Here is a 6,950-nt window from a genome sequence, read left to right as displayed (position 1 = left end):
ATGTGTATTAGTCATCATACTTTGCTACATGAAACATCGTGTATTTTTAAATAGAAATTAGTAGGCATGATACAAAAAGAAAGACATTAATGTGTAATTAAACATCGATTTTAAATTTTATAATTGCAATATATTTCATCATTTGAGACGTATCATCCAGCTGTAAGAAAACCTGATTCGCGTTATCTAGTCAATAATAAGCGAACTGTCACCTTTTTAGTTATTTTCTCCCTAAAAACAAAGTATTCCAATTATCCAATAATTGGTTCTTTACTAGAGCCTGTTTGTTGCTAGTTTCCTAAAAAGCGAATATATCGAAAATATTCCAATTGTACAATAACTGATAGCGCGAATCTTATCTAGTTAAGATTCTTGTTACCAGTTTTCTACAATCGGAAAGATCTGGCGGACACATTTGCTTTAAGAAAACTAGCTACACGAATCTTAACGTTTTCACATTGTACACTCGGAATACTGTGGCATAGTCGATAACAGCAACACGGACTTTGTCTAGTTGATATACGTGTTACCTGTTATTGGACAGTGTATTTTGTTTCAAGGAAAAAATAACTGATGGCGGTTCTGTGCACTCACAGGGTTATAATTTGTGTAATGATATTTTTGTTACCGGAAAGATATTTTGGGTTAACATTTTGTGTATTAGCTTGTATCTCACTAACCACTAGCAGGAATGGATTGAAACTTCAAATTTTTGTTCACTGTGATAACGTGACATTTACTGCACATGTTACATAACTCTTTCTCATCAAGTTATGCCACTTTTTCGATCTAGCTGAAGAGTGAAATTCACATGAGGTTAATTTTTTTAATGATTCAAACTTGTTGCTTTTTTACTTATGTACTTGTTGAAATCTATTTTCATCAAAATCTCTTTTGTCAGATTTTGAAAATAAGAAAATACCCTTTTGCCAATAAAATTGACACTATTTAGAAACAGTACTAGAGATCAATCAATGTGACGAGTAATAATCCTACCTTGCATTTGTCTGTACACCATTATTACAAAAGTTTAAATATCATTTTTCAACGTAAAAACTGAATAGTTTTTTTCTTTTTTTGTTTTGTTTTGTTTTTTAATAATATGTGTGATCTGTTATAAATTACATTATATCTAAATGTCAGCTGAAATAGTGGATCTGTATTTATTTTATTAGACTTAAAACATTTTCTGATGTCATACAATATGCATGTATTTGTCAACTTTTTTCACAGAGAGATACTTTCCACAGTTATCCAACTATATTTGGGGATTTAATATCTGCAACATGGAAATAAAAATCAAGTTTCAGAAAATCTTAATTAAGCAGGATGCTTTAAAATGACAATTTAATATTTCACTTACTCTTGAATGTTATTTTATTACATGTGCTTGATTTTCATACTTTAAAGTTTTAGATACTATCTCTACACTATTGAAATAGTGAAGGATACATGCATGAACATGTATCACATTATTTATATAATACACATATAAATATTTAAGAATTAAATGGTATACGGGTATAAACCACATTGGGACTTTTGCAAATTCACGAGTCGCGCTAGCGTTTCTTCCAATGATGATTTGCAAGAGGTCCCAGTGTAGTTTATCCCGTTTACTGAACGCACATATAATTATATATATATATATATATATATATATATATATATATATATATATATATATATATATATATATATATATATATATATATATACAGTAGTTTGCAACCAAAAAAGGTGGATTGCATCCCATGAGTACCAGAATATATCAACATGTATATCAGGATATCGGTCTTTTTAACACATAAATAGAACACCCGACCACGTTCAAGAAAACAGTTCCAGGATTTTTTTTTCAAAATATCATTAAATCCAGTGAAAAAAAAATCATATAGCTGTGTCGATTCAATTTTGATCTTTATCGTCTGAAAAAAAGTTTTAACAGAAAGTTCCTGTTCTCTAAGAAATTTTCACGTCAAATTTTGAAAGAATTTGGATATCTTTTGTTAGGACTTATTATTGTGAGTCTTGATGAGCTTGGTTTCTCTGAATATTTTATTATTCAAAACGTTGCTCCTTTGAGACATTTTAAATAACTGTTTAAGACTAGATTGCAAGATCACTTTGTGCAATATTTAAATAACTCTGTTGACATCTCTCCTAAATGCCTTGTGTGTCGCTTATATAAAACGTACATTGTTTGAAGAGTATTTGGATATTTTGCCATATAATTTAGCTAAAATTCTTTGCAAATTTAGAACTATGAACCATTCCTTTATACTTATTGAAAACGGGAGACATTATAACATTGAACGATGTGAAAGAAAATGTACACTTTGTGACAAAAATTAATAGGGGATGAACTTTACTATAAACTATGTTTATAAATGTGTCTTCTAAGTCAGTAGAAAGAAAAGTTCATATTAGAATGCTATTTTAACCACCCTAGACGAACTCATAAATTGCGAAATTAAGGCAAAACAACTCATAAGTTCATTAGTTAAAACTTGCTTAAATAGTTTATTTTGTAAACTCATTTTTTTCTCAGTTTAAATAATTGCATTCTCCGTAAACTCTACTGATCTCATATCTAGATGCGCATGTGTAACTTCTTGCAATAGTAACATCTAATGATATATGAGCCGCGCCATGGGAAAACCAACATAGTGGCTTTGCGACCAGCATGGATCCAGACCAGCCTGCGCATCCGCGCAGTCTGGTCAGGATCCATGCTGTTCGCTAACAGTTTCTCTAATTGCTATATGCTTTGAAAGCGAACAGCATGGATCCTGACCAGACTGCGCGGATGCGCAGGCTGGTCTGGATCCATGCTGGTCGCAAAGCCACTATGTTGGTTTTCTCATGGCACGGCTCATATATAGTATTATTTTTAACTGTGTAGTATGCTGTATTGTTGTTTGTACACTGAGCATTGACACTTTACACTGTTTCATTATGTGTATCACATGCATATCAAATGCTCTGATGTGAAAATAAACTCGAATAAAGTTTAAAAAAAACTTATTCTAAAAGTACTTATATGTTTATAATCCATGCCCCTATCTACGTTTCATATTTTCTATTGCAATCGTGTATTTTGTTAATCCTTTGAACCCAGACTGGGGTTGTGTGTTCAAGACTTTACATTGTAATGTTAGGAACATTTCCTCGAACGCGATGATATATCTTAGCTGGCGCTTATATGAATCTTTCAAGTCTTACTATCTTGATAAACTTTCAGATATGATCGTTTTTTTTATATTGTTTATACAGTTTGAAGTCCTGCAACTGTATCATGTATAATGTGTCTTTTATAGGAATGTAAATAAGATTTTGTATTACATTCAGTTCAAATAATAAGACGTTTAGGACTAGGACAGCGTTTAAACTTTTTCTCGGGATGGCAACTATAAAAATATCAGATAGTAAAAGAGGCCAACTCGATAAGCCAAATAGGTATGGCTACATCGCAAGAAGAATGAAACAAATATATTTTAAGATTATGCAGTATTTTGGCCGGTATCAGACAATACTGGCAATCAGACTGATCATTACTAAATCAAATGGAAGCCTCAACAGGTCTATCACAAACAGTTCAAATGTTAATAGTCCTAATCTTTCTTCCTTTCCTCGTGCCCTTTCTCAATATTATCGTGTTTTCTTTTACCTACTGCGTTTCAGTCTGTATGTGTAGCATTCTATCGCATGTTCCTATCGCATGCTAGATGAAAATAAGAACTTTTGTCTCAAAAACAGACATTGAAAGAAATGAAAAGGAGTAAAATCAAAGGATTTTATTTAATTTGTAGATCTACATAGTATTGTGCACAATCAATACTGATTATATAGCACAGGCGCAATTAGCGAACAGTTTCTAAAAGTGACAAAGACGTAACGTAGATACTTTTTCCTCGAAAGTGAGCAATATCTCACGAAGAACAGGACCAAAAGAAGTAAAATAGACTACCGTGATATGATTGTAAAACAAAAGAAATACCTAAAATAAGGGATACAGTTGCCAGTCGCTCGACAAATCTACTAAGGACGGAGCTGGTCTGTACGTTGCATTGGAGGATATTCCATGAACGAACTGTTCTTGGAAACCTGAGTTGTGCTGCGTACGTGAATGTGAAATTCCTGTTTGGGGTGTTGTTGTGGTGATCTACGTGGACTAGGTTTTATGATTTAGGAAAACAATAAGTCAGACAATTCTTGTTGCGACGTCTTTCTAGGGTTTGTAAGTATGGGTTATTCATTATGTGAGAAACAGGTAGTTCCAGACATAGCATGCTTTTGTCCTGTTAATCATTTCAATTTTACTAGTTAGGAACTTTTGCCACGGGTGCAAAAATATTCTCAATAGGAGTGGATAGAGGTGTTACAAGCCTTTGTTTGAATTTCTTTATTGTTTGCCTTGACCTTTCTCCAGATGAAACGGATAGATTTATGCTTTGGATTTAATATTGCTGATATGTTCATATATGTAGATCGGTGCTTTTCAATTAAGTATCATGTCGATCGTATGGGAAGAACCTTTTTTCTAGTTATTCGCAACACCTCACACTCTACAGGTTTGAATTCAAGGGACCAGATAGAGAGCATACCAGTAGATCATTTCGTACTTGGTTTGTACTTGGTTTGTGAGTCTTACGAAGATTTGACTACCATGCATACTATATTATCAGATGGAAACAGTTTGGCCTATTTTTTTCTTTTTAATGGGTCAGGGGGATCATTTATATAGGGCAGAAAGAGACTATAGGGCTGAGAACGGAGCATAAGAGAACCCCTGATAGGACATGTATAGAGTATCTGAAGTGCAGCCGTCTACTACAACTCGTTGAGTGCGGTCCATTCGGAATGATTTAATCCTCCGTGATGCCAGAAGGTGAACTTCCATCTGTTCAGGTTTGTGTGTTAGTTTATTGTGACCAACCTTGTCAAATGCCTTACTAAAATCCATAACAATTACATCTGTTTGTTTGCCACTTGTGTCAATGATATCTTGTGTGAAGCTGACAAAGTGAGTTTCACAACTATGTTTAGATCGAAAACTATGCTGGTATTGGCTATGCATGTCATAATTATTATTATAATGTCATAAAGTGTGACACCAAAATGTGCTCTTGCACTTTCTAATAGAATTAATGAGAGCAACGACTGCACTATTCAAATCTGGTGAACACTACCTGTTTCTAGGAATAGGTTAAAGATTTTAGTGATGATTGGTGATATCTCGTGAAGTAGCTCTTTAAGTATTTAGGCGATTTTATCAGGACCGCTGGCTTCGTTTGGTGATAGTCCTAGTAGTAATTTGTCAACATTTTCGACATATTCAAATCTCAGGCATCTTATTTGTCAATGTGGGACAAGATATTGTCTTTCACAACTGTTTTAAACAGAGCGATTGATGTTTGGAAAATGCCGATTCAAATTGCTTGTTTAGTATGTTTGGTTTGTCGACAGGGTCAATGTAAGTTAGACCTGTATTTTTTTATAAATTGTCATTACAGTTTTCAGTCTTATTTTGCTTACAATGTATCACTAAAATAAATTGTTAAATTGAAAAATTGAGTCTTCTTAAACATACTTTGAAATAAATTAGGTTTGAAACAAAAGCAACGCTCGACTATCCAACAGCCTTGTCAATTTAATGAATATTAAAGTCGAAAATGGGGCATAATTTTGTAAAATTGCAAAACAGGGTTATAGAACCTGTAAAATGCATACCAATGGACAATTGTGTGAAGTTTCAATCCGTTCCAGTTTGTGGGTACTGAGATACCAGCTTACATACAAAAACTTAACCAAAAACTGCTAAGTCGAATAAGTGGCATAATTTTGTAAAATACAAAGTAGAGACTTTTCTTTGAATGGTCGAGCTAAAAAAGGTTTGTATTGTAGGAAATTAGACATAAAGTAGCTAGAAAACTTAGGTATGTAAACTTTTCTAGTGGAGCATGTAATCAACACCCTAGCTCCCGATCCCGAGGTTCCGTAAATTATTGCTCCGGCTATGTGTCCATGACGATGGGAGGGATGCTTATTTTAATTCGGGATCCGAATGTTACACACATTACACACATGAAAAAATGCAATCCTTGTGAATGTTTGGAAATAGCTATTTGGTTGATTTAACAGGCCTATTGTGCTACATATAGGACATTTAATGTTTTAACTGTGATAGAAGTACAGTTTCAAATAGAGTCTTAGATGGGAGACCACTCTTCGTGTCATATTGGTTTAGCCTGCCCAGCTACTCTGACATGATAAACTATACGCCATCAATGATAGCACGCGATAACCTTCTTTTTAGATTGAATAGGAGTTCGGCGAAACAAGTCACGTTTTCATGGCTTTTACAAAACTTTTAAAAGAAAAACCCACCCATCCACTCCTGAATAACTATAAAGATAGATAATTTGTTTAATAAATGTTACTTCTGCTGTGCTTCTGGGTTTGATTCTCGTTACAGGTTACTGTTAGACGGAATCATCATGACTGACTGCGAAGAGCCCAGTGATACAATGTTTGGTTTAACCTGTCAACGGTTTAAATAATACAATAGAGCTCGGTAGTTTATACATACTGGCGGTTTGTATGTTGTATGTATGTATGCATGCGGACATTTACTAATAAACTTTGATAATGTGGCAGTTGAGTCCAATAAGTCCAGGGGTGTTCAAAGATAATCCGTCATAGATCTATTGTAAAGCAAATGTTGGATTTACCTGTATTGGAAAATAAACAGTGTCAATTGGATTTAGGTCAACTGCCACATTATCAAAGTTTATTAGTACTTTATGTGAGACAGTGTAATGTTATGATATGTGCATACTAGTTACTTAAGGACACTTACATTTTAGTGGGCATTCTAGTGCTGATTTTATCAAATTTATCAAATTGTGTTATTATAGTTTTTTTTTTTTTTTTTTTTTATTTATTTA

This window comes from Mercenaria mercenaria, chromosome 6, assembly GCF_021730395.1.
Source record: "Mercenaria mercenaria strain notata chromosome 6, MADL_Memer_1, whole genome shotgun sequence".
Taxonomy (NCBI): Eukaryota; Metazoa; Mollusca; class Bivalvia; order Venerida; family Veneridae; genus Mercenaria; species Mercenaria mercenaria.
This window is presented reverse-complemented; position numbering follows the sequence as displayed.